Raw genomic sequence first — 14,008 nt, 5'->3', positions numbered from 1 at the left:
GTGTTGGGCGGCGCATGCGTTACCGTCCCTTGTATCCACGGATGCTTTGGTGCTTCATCGGTTAGGGCCATTATTGCGCTTTGTGAGTCGGTAACGATGAGGATCGGCCGATTGGCCGGAAGGGAGGTTGCGTGAAAGACGGCCGCTGCCTCAGCGGAAAACACCGAGCACTGGGCCGGAAGTGAATTGCTGACGACCAAACTATCTCCTGAAACCCCCATTCCCACTCCGCTGCTGGAGAGCGAGCCATCAGTGTACCTGATTTCGTGATCGTGATAGTGCGCCCCGAGAGTTTCGACGACTGTCCGGCGCAAAGCCAGTGTATTGTCTCCTGCCCTGAAGCGGTCCTTGATTCGGCTGTCGATTCTGATCTGATGTGATTGCCAACTTTTTTCTCCGTGCCAGTGGACCCTGGCCACTGGAGGGAGATCTACGTCGGCGACCGTGCGGAGGAGTCGGTTCGCCTCGTCGAGGAGAAAGATCCTGCTGTTTCCCGACGTTTTAGCGAGGAAGGCAGCGGCTTTGGTAGCGGTAGCTGCGGTGTAGACGAGCCGAAAAGGCAGAATACCGGCTTCCACGCACGCGGCGTCGGCCGGGGTGGAGGGCAGGAGACCGGAGACTGTTCTTACGTATCCGTTGTAGACCGGTTCCAAGATTTGGACGGCTTTCTCGGCGGCAAGGCACGTTAGTTCTACGCCGTACAATAGGCGACTGTCGATGATGGCTCGGGCTACCCGGAAGCGGATTTCACGGTTGTTGGATCGGTGGGGGCGGGAGATGGTCTTCATCAGGTTGGATCGACTACGACAGTCCTTCTTCACCTGTTGGAAGTGCGGCTCGAGGGATAGGTTCCGATCGAGGAGCACTCCCAGGACCCTTATTGTGTTTTTGGTCGGTATCGCTTGCTGTTTGATCATGATGGGCTGTCCGTTGTTCCGATGCCGGGTGGTGCATATATGGCAGCGCACGCTCTTGCCGGCGGAAAGCTGGAACCCAACGGAGTCAGCCCATCTGACCACCGAGGAGACTGCCGCTTGCGCCCTTAATTTCGTCCTCTGCCGGGTGGGGCCCACCGTTACAATGAGGACGTCATCCGCGTAGACGAAAATATATATGTTCCTGGGTAGCTTGTCGAAGACCCCGTTCATGGCCACCAGGAAGAGGGTGACCGCGATGACCGAACCCTGTGGTACTCCGGTTTCTTCGCTGAACCTTCTGGATTGGACGTTTCCGACCGACACCCGAAAAGATCGGTCGGTCAGAAAGTTTCGGACGAAGTGTAGGATGCGTCCTTTTAGTCCCCATTCGGCTAACTTCTTCATTACTGCTGGTGTCCACGTTCTGTTGAATGCTTTGGAGATGTCCAGCGAGACGATCTCCGTATGATGGCCTTGGTCCTGTGCCTCCTTCAGGACTTCTCCAAGAGTGGCGAAGTAGGTGGAGGTACCGTACCCTTGCCTGAAGGCATGCTGTCGATGGTCAAGCAGTCCCTTAGACTCCAGGTATTGCTTGAGCCTTCTGTTGACCATCCGCTCCAAGACTTTGGCCATGCAGCAGGTCAGCGCGATGGGGCGAAATCCTGTGACGTCCTTGGTCCCTATATTTGTTTTGGGGATCGGGATCACGAGACTTTCCCTCCATTCGTCCGGGTATTCTTCGTTGGTCCATAGCTGGTTGTAGAGTTCGAGCAATTGTGTTTTCCCTTCGAGCGGTAGATGCTTCAGCAGTGGGTATCCGATTTCATCCGGTCCGGCCGAGTTTCCGTTGCTCCGGCTAAGAGCGAACGAGAATTCTTCCCAGGAGAATGGTTGGTTGATCGGTAGGTCGTCGTTGTCTGTGGGAATTCCGAAAGTGGGCACCGAGGACAGCGAAGGACCGACTCGTCGTTGGAAACTTTCGCTGTACTCCGCGATTCCTGATAGTTTGGCGAAGTATTTTCCCAGTTCATCTGCTACGGCGTTTGGTTCGGTGATGGTAACGGTGTCGGCTTGCACTTGTAGCGGCGATGATCGCCGCTTGCCGCTGAGGGCATTGATGCGGCTCCACAGTTCTGCTGACGATTGTTCGGCGTTGATGCTTTCCAGAAAATCCGACCAGCTATTTTGCTTCGCCGTCCGGATTTCCTGTCGGCATTTGTTGTGCTGCTGGCGGTAGTTTGCGAGGATTTCCTCTCTCGCAGGGTCGTTCGTAGAGGTTCGCTTGAGTTTACGGAGTGCCTTCCGCCTGGCTTTTACAGCACTTTTCGTGTCTTCATTCCACCATCGGAGTGCCCTCCGCCCGGGAATACTGCCTGTTCTTGGGATGTTGGTGCTGGCTGCTTTGTGGATGACTCTCGTGATACTTGGGATGTCCGTAGGTTCTTCAGTCTGCGCGAGAGTTCGGTAAGAGAGCTGATAGCCCTCCCAGTCGGCTTCTCTATACCGCCACCGTGGTCTTCTGGTGTTCTCCGGTGCCATTGCGGCGGATAACCGGATCTGTACCGGATAGTGGTCGCTGCCGTGCAGATCTGGGTTGATGCCCCATAGCATTTTGCCCGCTAAGGAGCGGCTAACTGCGGACACGTCGACGACGAGACGTACATTAAAGCGAATGCCAAGCAAATCCCCGGCCTGGAATTTTTCGTTGGCAAATTCCATAAGGATGTTCCGGAGAAGTTCCGAAAGAAGAAGGTCGATAAATTTGCCAAGAAGTACTTATTGTAACAGGCGATCTGTGGATCTGGCAAATTCAGCAAGCCGTACATAATAACTGGCGCCATCAACGGCCAAATATATAAAGAAGAATGCCTTCAGAAGCACCTGTTGTCGTTCTTCCGGTCCCACGAAGGTGACATTCTGTTTTGGCCGGATCTGGCATCGTACCATAACGCGAAACCAGTGATGGAGTAGTACGAAGCCAACGATGTTGTTTTTGTGCCGAAGGAGGCAAATCGGCCAAACTTGCCAGAACTTCGCCCAATAGAAGCGATTGTGAAGGGTAAGCTCCGGAATACAGTGAAAGTCTTCAAAAACGACAAGGATTTGAGTAGATGAAAGTGTGTAAGAAAGATGGCACAAGTGTTGCACTGGGTTTGATGGGTAGCGTTAAGTCCAAGGTGCGGGCATTTAGCCTAGGAGGTATTTCATTGAGAGTTTCAAAAATATCCGACTGATAATGAATTTTTGGCGATCATTTTTGTCAGTTTCATTTATTTCAAACACAGTCTTGACTCTGATTCTATACACTCTTAGTTTGATTTAGGTAAATTTTGTAAAAACTTACTAAAAATGCCTTATTGGCAGCGTTTTAATGTGTCCGGATTTTTTCGTGCGAAAAAACATTCGATCCTTATTCCCCACTAATTTAAACTTTCTTCTTCTTTGCGCTCATCAACCAAATGCTCCAAATGGTACTACATTTGATTAAAAATTTAATACGAGACCAGGATGCGACCATTTGCAAATTTAACCTGACCCGCCCTGTTACAAAGCCGTATCTTTCCATGAAAGATCCCGGGTAATTTAATGAACAGAAAAATGTCCCAAAATAAACATGTTAGTCCAGAATTCCGCGGAAGTAATTGTCGAAATTGTTTAGACCAACTCTCAACCCGGTGAAAAAGGTTCATCTCATGCTCAAAGAAAAACAGCAATCAGAAATAACTTCTACAACGATTTCATCGGAAGGTTTTGTACGCGCGATCATCATCGAAAGAAGGCCCCCTGTTTCGGGAATTTTTCCATCTAGCCCTGCCCGGAAAAACAAAAAAAAAGAAGATAATCCCAGTCGCAGTCCTTTCACGAAAGCGAGAGGAAATGACTCCAATCAATTTTATGTCCTTAATTTTATTGCTTCTCTTTCTCTTACGGCGAACGTCCCGGTATTTCATTTTTTGTTTCCTTCTGCTCGAACGATACTGTTGCACAGTGAATAATTTCCTCCTTCCTCAAGAACCGCTATTCCACCCGGCCGGCGTAAAGTTGTGCCCTCGACTTGCGTGATTTTCCCTTTTCGTGTTTGGTGCGAAATTTAATTAAGAAATCAATCATTTTGCAGAGCAGGTCGCTTCCGAAATTGGGAAACTTTTTTCGCCTCCCGATTTCCCCCTCCCCCTCTGATGCTTTGTGACCGATGGTGGATAAAAGTAGAGATTGAAGGCGGGCCCATTTTTCAACAAAAAGAAAAAGAAAAAGAAACGAAAAACATAAACCGTGGGAGGTTTGCGTCGGTAATCAATACCACCCTGATGATGGGGGTGGTGGTGGAGTGCTTGTGGCAGTCTTTTAGCTACTGATTAAACTGATAAATTGTCTTTCTGATGAGTGGAGCAACAAAGCGACAAACAATCTCTCCAGGAAAATGGGATCAGCCGGGGAAGGGGGGAGGGTGGGGGGAAGGTGGATTTGATTTCTGTCGAGAACCAAGGAGAAGGAGAACTGTCTTGGCTTTCAATGCTGGAAGAACTTATGGCAGGGATTAAATCGTAATCAGTCGTTTCGATTGAAGGATATATTTATAAGGGGCAAAAGTTTTTCGTTGATGCATTCCTGACGTAACTCAGTAAATTAGGTTTTTCGGGATGTGGGACGGACGTTGCTTCGTTATTACAGATAAGCCCGTTGTTTCGAAGACATGTACCGCATATCCAAACTGGATGTCAAGTCCAGTCAGATAATTTTATTGATAGATTCTACTAATGGATAATGGGAGATGAGGTAATGAGCATCACAGATATAGCGTATCTCAACAAAGAGGTCGTTTAATGGACGTTCTATGTGAGATGATCTGGATAATATTTAACAGCATATCTAGTGCCGGCTCCGTTCTAGTTGACGGGAAATTAAATTAATTTCTTGAAAATTACCTCTCCTTCTCAGCAAGCGGTGTACTGATCGAAAAATATTCTTATCTCCTTATTTTAAGGGTTTTCCTACACAAGCGTGACACAAACTCTTCACATAAAGCTGATTATTTAATATTGGCCTTAGCATGCTTCATACACGCCAGCAAATAAAATAATATTTTGCTAGACACACAGCCCATCTATCACAGGCAGAAAGCAAACACAAACAGTGCCACCCAGCAAACAGCAAACCCATTTGCGAGCTTATCAGCTGCTTTTTTTCCTCCTCAAAAACACTCAACCAAATTGATAACCGTCATCGTGCGATTCACAGACTCGGACCGAATGTTTATTTCACGTGTCTACGACAATAAGGCAATTATATTACTATTAGTAGTACAGAGTGGTGACACAAGAGCGTTAGAGAGATAATTGTACATTGATGAGAGATGGTTAAACTGCTGTGTTGTATTTTTAAGACCGTAATCTTGTGATTTAGTTCCCTATTCCAGTATGTTATTGATCCTAGTTGAAGAAAAAGAGTAAATTGACAAATAGATCAAGATTGAAACAGGTATGAAAGGAAACCCAACTCTGTTTTTTTTTTTTTTTTTGGGAGTGATCGATGCGTTTTTGCTTCTGTGTTGCTCGAATCAGAATGTTCCGAGGGGTCGAACAATGTGAGAATCTCAAATAGTTTATGTTGAACATCTTATTCGTTTACTTAATGTTGCCATATCAGGGAAAAAACTTCAACGCAACTGCCATCTAATAATCTGATTCCAAATCCCAATATTTCTCTGAATTGGCAATAAAGCAAGTCGAAAACACGAACTTTTATTTTTCTTCAACCGAAGCACCCCCCTTCACAGTAGATCCGAACGCAATTTATGCACTTGGCAAGGAATAGCGTTTTCTACCTGCACCGAAAATCGAACGGCCTCACCGAGCTACCCACAAACATAAATCAAGATTTGTTTTCCATCTGATTGTGTGAGAATCCTTCTTCTCTTTCACTTCGACCTTCGTTGCCGGAGCTTACCCACCGAAAACTTTGTGGCACAGGTGTGAACAATTTTTTTCTTATTTTATTGAGAGTGAAAATTAAAACCTTTTTCTGTGCCCTAGCCTCGTTCTTTGGTCCTTTGTTTCGTGTTAGAGAAGAAGTTACAGTAATGGTTTTTAACGTGCGGAGTCAGTTTTAGCGGTTGCAAGAAATTTAGCAATTATTTATTTTGGAATAATTTAACACATCATGTCTTTCCGTGATTTTGTATTGTTTTTCAGTAGTAGTCTATGCTTTTTTATTTTCTTCATATTCTATCCCGGAACATGGGATTCCAAGGAGACGAAAATACTTAATTTTCGCATTTATTTGGAAATAAACGAGCAAATGAAATTTTTTTCAAACTTTTTGTTAAAACGGTTTTTTGGTATCAATTATGGACTTCTGTAGTCGATATTTTTCATCAAATCATAACTCGAAAAAATCATTTTTAGCACTCAATACTTTTTGACACTGCTTTTTGACACTGCTTTTTGACACTGCATTATGGCCTACTTTTCATAACTAAAATAACAGAGTCGAAAAGTACTTTATGTGCAACTATTTGCAAAGTTCGATTTTTTCAATACTCGTCGTTGTTATCCAACTCATTTTCATTTTCATTTTTCATTTTGCAGCGTTTGGTGGGGCAATGGGAGCGCAAGTCAATCCAAAGCCGAGGATAAAGGAAGGGTACTGGCTGAATAGTCTATGCGGACCACTTGAACGCCATGAGAAGGGATTGGAGAGGTCGGTGATTGGGGGGTTTTGAGGAAATGACACATAGTACTAGATTTGTGCTGCAAAATGTAAATAAACCGAAAATCCATCTCCCACCCATTCATCCTTTCACATACACTCCCGATCATAAGTTTAAGGACACCCCCAAAAAACATGACAAATTTGTTATGTTCATATCTCTGTCGTGTTACGTCCAATTTTCGTTCTCTTTAGATCATTTGAAAGGTATTGAATGGAACTTTCCTCGTAGGTAAATTGTTCAATATAATTTTCAAATTTTGTGTGCTAAAAGTTCACCCAAAGCTACAATATTTTTCAAAATTTACTCTGAAGAATCGTGGCTGATTTTCTCAGAATTGAGTTGGCCAAATTTTGAAATAAAAGTAGTAGTAGAACATATATGCTATACCTTTCATACAATTCAAATAATTTTTGGAGATCGAAAATTGAACGTAAAATGAGAGATCTAGGAAGAAAACATATTTGCATGGTTTTTTTTTGGGTTTCCTTAAACTTATGATCAGTAGTGTATATACCAAATTGATATTTTATTTTGAATTGAAATAAATAGACAATATATGAAAAGGCTAGTTGCCAGTTGCCTAAAAGGCTAGTTGCCTCCCTAAGCGGACCCTTCGCATCCTATTTTTTTTTTTGTTTATCTACTTAATGTTATTAGGCTGTCTAAATTTTTTTAAGTTCGTTTCATGATTATATTTCTCATTAGCCTAATTTAATAAATAATTTAAATCTCTAATCTACTTTATCATTTATAACCCATCCTTTATTAAGTACCTGCACTTGTGTATGTAATCTAAAATTTAACGTGTTTCAAGTTGTTTTTTGCCTTTGACTTATATTAATTATATATTAGTTCGTCCCAGGTGACACTTTCAAGTAACAAAAATACTTCACTTTGAAGATAGTTTGATAACTGTTTTTTAAATTATATAGGGTATATGCTCCAACTACGCTCACATTCCACTATGTCGTCCCACAAAATTACGTATGGATATGTCACAACAGAAGAACGCCACAGTGGAAATCCCGGGCCATAGTTCAAACATTTATCCCAAATCAAAATGAAGCACGTATAAGATTAGTTACAATACCATGTACAAAAATGGTGTTTAACATTGTTCCCTGAGTAAGACCTACTTCAATGAAAACAACAATGAAAGCTTATCACACAAATAGAAGGAGCACTGTTGGGCGTTTTCTGAAATGTTTCAATAGTATAATTCCCGTGTAAACCCAAATAAATCTATCTGTGTAAAAATAAACAAACGAACAGTGATTTGCGGAAAAAGCCACCAGTATCGCACCCAACGTCAGTGCCTATACATAAGCGTATTACAACGCGGCTCTCAAACAAAGGAGTAACAAGTGTGATACTATCACTTCAGGCTAGAACTTTGGTTCTCTAGTGCAATGGTTCATCAGAGAGGGGAAGCTCAGTAATCCTCATCGCATGCTCATGACACTATTCTGCCACGGCATGAGCCAACGATGCCGAACCTAAACCAACCGTCTCCAACGCTCGACTATGAAGCATAAGATTACGCCCGCCCACCAACGTCCAGGTTAAAAACTAGCCAAGGGGAGGGCACTCGTCGTTATTAAACATCTCGGCAATAAAATACTACTCGTAAAAACAACTCATGCTGAGAATATCTTATTTTTGAATCTTGTTGCATAAATAACTATTCCAATCGAAATGACGCCTGAGACGAAGTTATTAGAAAAAAAAATCTGGATCAACAATAGAAAAAGGCCCATCAGTATTTGTAAACAAACCGTTCCAAAGCCCTTCACTCACAAATATAGGATAAATTTCTACCTACACGATGATCGTGTTGGTTTGTGTAGGCGGCCTTCGATTTGTGAGGAATGGGCTTTGAAACGGTTTGTTTACAAATGCTGATGGGTCCTTTTCTATTGTTGATCCAGAATTCCATTCCTGAAAAAATATACACGGTAGAAACATTGTAGTAATTTTCAGAAAAATCATAAAAAAAGTGTCATCTCTATGCTAAAAATGATCGGTTTTGTGGTTTTGTTGCCAGAATAGAGTGGGTACTGTAAAACTATTATTTTTACTTTCTGTGAAAAAGTGTACCAAACAATTATTAGAACAAAACATTCTTAATTTTGACCATAAGTTGATTTTAAAAGTTTTTTTTTTTTGACGTAGGATTACGTTCTTCGGCAACATACTGGGGGTGCAATTTCAAAAAACCAAAATCGACCGCGTTACGAAAAGTGGTCAGGTTTTGACCACTCATAGCGCTGTCAATAGCGGATGGATTAAATTATAAATAAGCCAATCGATTGGAAATTTTTCAACAAATCAGATCAAATAAAAATTTAATCAATTTTGAATAGGTCACTTTTGAAAATTACACAAATATCAAACTGTTTTTTACATAACTGACTGCTCCCGAGAACGTAATTTCATTCGAATATCTTATTTAATCAGGGACTTAACAATCTTTCCGTCGGTCATAGCTTGTTATGATGTACGAGGCACGATAGCCTGCGTATAGAGCAAATCGTAGCATTGAACGTAGCGTAAAAGTGAAGCTCAATGAAGGCCTAAGTGCTTTTTCGTAGCTTCTAGTTTTCGGAGTTAAAAGATTGTCGGTTGCAGTGACTTGCTTATTGAGCAGAAAAACGAGGTCCTTTCATAATAATAAAAAAAAATGGTCATATCGTACGGTTATCGTGTATTTCGCGAAACTTGTCGTCGTCGGTGTCGGATCTAAATGGTTACAACAACTCGAGTAAAGATATGATATGATATGAGGGGCACGGTGGCTTTTAGAGCGATCGTTTTTGCTTACTGAGCAGAACATCATGAGTCTTATCTCAGACCGATCCACATTCAAGATTCGTCAATCACGTTATTTGCTAATGTGGTAATAACAGCAACTCTACGATTAAAAAGGAGCTGGTTTGTCTAGTGGCCAGTGTTCGGAAAATATCAAAAAATCAAATCTCACCAACGCCCAAGATCACGCTTGATTTTCGTAGACAAAAATCAACAAGCAAACTACTGCGGTTGATTTTGCAAGCTGTGATATCGCAGCTCGGAATATCAAGCTAACAAAATTCACCAACTGCAAATCTCACCAAACTGTGGTGAGATTGACTTTAATGATTTTTGCTGTACACCCGAATGCAACCGAAACTTCCATAACGGCTTGCAGCAGTCCCTTCGCGTCTACCATCGGTGAATATTAAAAAGAGATAGCAAACTATGCTTTCTCTTTCTAAGAAAACGATGTGCAATGGAATCATTTTTGTGACGAGGCAACTCTCAGCTTGATTTTGCACGTTGTGAATAGTCTCGTAATATCAAAGGAGCTTGTAAAATCAACATCAAGCATGATATTTTGTTCCAATATCACGCGTGATATTGCGAGCGCATGCGAGCGGAAAAATATCAAATTTCTGATTTTGACAACACAGCTAGTGACAAACTCTTTTGCTTACTGAGCAGAAGATCATGGGTTTAATCCCAATCTCCTTCGTGTTATATGATCGTTAGGACATCAATTCAGCTTATGGATCACCAAAACGAGCCCTGTTGCAATCCTAACCCTTTTACCCAATATCCCAGTGAATCTTAGTGGAAGAGCAGAGGTGTTCTCGGCTTCCATCAAAGCGAGTGTCACGTCAACACATTCCTACCCATTCTTTTCTTGACCTGTGTTCGGTCGCGGTCGGCACTGGTATTGCATAGTTTGAGATCACCAGTTTTGACGTAGGACTACGTCTTTAATTTCTATATGGGGGTACACTTTGTGAAAACCGAAAATGGAATATGTAACAAATTAAGAAAGATTTTGAACGTTAATAACTCAGCTGCCCCTGGTCCAATGTCAATAATTTTATCACCAATCGATCAGAAATATGGCTACGCATCGATAACAATGCTTTAGAAAGTTGTTTTCAACAAGAAACTATTGAAAAACTGGTAAATGTCCAGCATTGTTCAAAAGCGTCGAATTAACTAACTAATCCACCAATTACCTACATGCCATTTGAATTAACTAACAAATCCACCACTACCTGCTTCCCCAGCACAGTCCTCAGAGAGTAGTAAGTAGATGAAACAAATCAAAGTGGCATACGCCTCCGAACCTCGGGTGCGTGCGAATAGGGAGGATGGAATTGCGTAATATTTTGCACACTCATCGCCATATTCAGAACCACACGCCCTCAACGACCACACAAAATGCATAACATTTGAAGTCCCTCCCATTTTGCATATTCTGCATAAAAAATACATAAAATTCCCTCCCCTTTAACAAGAAAGCCTGCAAGAAAATACTATTTATCAAAAGTTTCTAGGAAAAAAACTGAACGATAATAAATGATTTATATTGACTTATGTTGAACATAATATGCATCCAAAGCGTTCCATCCACTTTTCCAAATTTCTAACTTACTATCAATGGAACAGCGCTATCAATGGAAAATAATAGTCTTGACATAATGGTGAAAACTATTTTTATAGTTCTTTAAAAATTCAACTCTAACTCTTTTCTTAAATGAACTTGGTGGCCCTGAAAAAGGCAGTTTTGTTACTTGGTTGTTGGTGATAATGATGCATAGATGACATCCATGGTCAGGACTGTCTACTTTTGGCGTGTTCAGTGACGGCATCACGGATCACATTTTCTCGGCACACCTTCAGCACACCTCGGGTTTCCTCATACATTTGCCTCGGGTTTCCTCGTTGTTTGCCGTTGAACGGGTGCATCGCAACTAATGCAAACGCGTTTAGTTTAAATGATCTTTATTTTAGTTTAACTTGGACGATTACCATATACATTTTTACTAAGTGATTTAATGATTTCTTCATCTTTAGGTATGGGCAAAATTCAAAATTTGTTTTACAGAATTAGTCCTAGACTTAGTACACGGTCGACCACCTTGGTGGGATTGGTTTGTTTTGTTTTTAGAATTTGAAGAGAAACTACTTAATACTACTATTGACAGCTTAAAACTAACCTACTCTACTATATACACTTAACCTACTATGTACAAATTGCTTATTAAAGCATGTTCAGAAAGATTGCATTTTTGAATAAATTTAGTTGTCATATCATCAATTTTGGAATCTACTTTGGGAATTTCTGCCTCTTGATGGAGGTCTGCTATTCTTGTGTCGAATGGACGATCTAGGATCATCCTCAACACTCTATTCTGTGCAACCTGGATTTTGTTCCTGTGGGTCTGAGCGCACGATTCCCACACCGGGGCGGCATAGAAGATCGCGGGGGCTATGATCTGTTTGTAAACAGCCAGTTTGTTTTGCCTTGAGAGGCGGGATCTGCGGCAAATGAGCGGATACAAACACCTAACCAAGGCGGAGCACTTAACTAGGGTTTTCTCTATGTGCGAGCGGAACAGGAGCTTCTCATCGAACAACATCCCGAGATAAGTAACATCAGCGGACCACTCGACCCTTGTACCACCCATGATTACAGTACATGAGGGAGACGGTTTAAGTTTTGGCGTTTGTCTGTCAAGGAACATGATCGCTTGGGTTTTCGAGGCGTTGATTTTGATTTTCCACGTGGTGGCATAATCAGTAAAGGTGTCAAGGCATCGTTGGAGCTTGTTCGTAATTTCACGAGGCATCCTACCCTTGACGGCTATCGCGGTGTCATCTGCAAACAGAAAGAACACGCAACCGTCTCCTAGAGGAGGGATGTCCGACGTGTAGATGCTGTAAAGCAGTGGTCCCAGCAGACTCCCTTGCGGAACACCTGCTGGGATCGGAAATTGTCCCGAAAGGGAACTATTCAACGACACCCTGAACGACCTTTGCTGGAGATAGTTACGGGTGATTTTCACAAGGTATGGTGGAAAGTTAGAGTTACAAAGCTTGTATATAAGTCCGTCGTGCCAGACATTGTCAAACGCCTTTTCGACGTCTAACAAGGCCATGGCTGTGGACTTGGATACAGCTTTGTTACTTCGGATGTTATTCATCACCCGCACTAGCTGATGATTGGTGGAATGCCCCTTGCGGAACCCGAACTGTTCCGGAAGAAGAATGTCATGTTCCTCCACAAACTTGTTTAGTCGGCTGAGGATCAATTTTTCGAACAGCTTGCTCAGCGCTGAGAGCAGGCTAATCGGTCTGTAGCTTGACGGTAGTGAAGGGTCTTTCCCAGGTTTGCGGATCGGGATGATTTTTGCCAACTAAGATGTCAACTAAGATTTTTGCAAACGCGCAGTTAGTTACCTGTTATATAGACAACTAGCTCTGCCGGTACCATATTTTCTCACTTCTCATTGGTTACTGTGTATAGCCAATAGGAAGCGAGAAAATATCGTACCGGCAGAGCTAGTTTTCTATATAACAGGTAACTAACTGCGCCTTCGCATGCTTTGATAAGCAATTTGTATATATTAGGTTAGGTGTATAAAGTAGTTACAGGTTAATTGTAGTTGTAAATAGTAGTTACAAGTAGTCTCCTTTTTCAAATTCAAAACAAACCAATCCCACCAAGGTGGTCATACTCTAAAAACAGGCCTGATAGGACTAGAAACTGTAAATAATAATTAAAATCTAAAATGTACTAAAGTTGAAAAGACGCATCTGTGTCACTTGATAATCCATACATGTAAACCAAACAAATAGGGGAAAAGTTGGCTTCGGCAATACCTTAACCTATTATCGTGAGGGGGGTAAACAACGTCCTTGAGAGCTCAATTTTGGCATGTGGATACATTGTGTTTCACAGCAACTATTGGTCAAATTTGAGTGCCCTAAAACTTTGTTTACTCCCCCACCCCCCGATAATAGGTTAAGGTATTGCCGAAGTCACCTTTTCCCCTACTAGAAATAAAGATCATTTAAATGTCGTCTTCGCATTAGTTGTGATTCACCCGTTCAACGGTAAACATCGGCGTCGGTGTCATCGTGTGATAACATCCAGGGCCTGCCATTCGTCGTCTGGCTCGACGTGGTGGTGTCGAGCTCATCTCCGGTCTGATGTACGAGGAAACCCGAGGTGTACTGAAGGTGTGTCGAGAAAATGTGATCCGTGATGCCGTCACTGAATACGCAGCTGCCTACACATCATCATCATCTTCCAAAGGCTTTAAGCCTGTACTACCATCGGCCCTTTTCAGGGCCACCAACATTTTCCAAAAGAGTTAATTTTCTGAACATGTCCCAACTAAAATTCGTATCAAAAGGTTGTTTTCAGGGCAATCATAGTCATACTAAAGAGTATAAACAGAGAGAACCCCGCTAAAATTCCTATTCCTACACACAACACAAGCTCCTGCTGCAGTTAACACAAATATTTATTATATCATACCACGTAGTCCTACGTCATCATTGCGTACAACCCCATTTGGCTGTCCCTTGTAGT

The sequence above is a fragment of the Ochlerotatus camptorhynchus genome, unplaced genomic scaffold (assembly GCF_037179485.1).
Source record: "Ochlerotatus camptorhynchus isolate MF236.1 unplaced genomic scaffold, CSIRO-AGI_Acam_v1.1 ptg000128l, whole genome shotgun sequence".
Classification (NCBI taxonomy): Eukaryota; Metazoa; Arthropoda; class Insecta; order Diptera; family Culicidae; genus Ochlerotatus; species Ochlerotatus camptorhynchus.
This window is presented reverse-complemented; position numbering follows the sequence as displayed.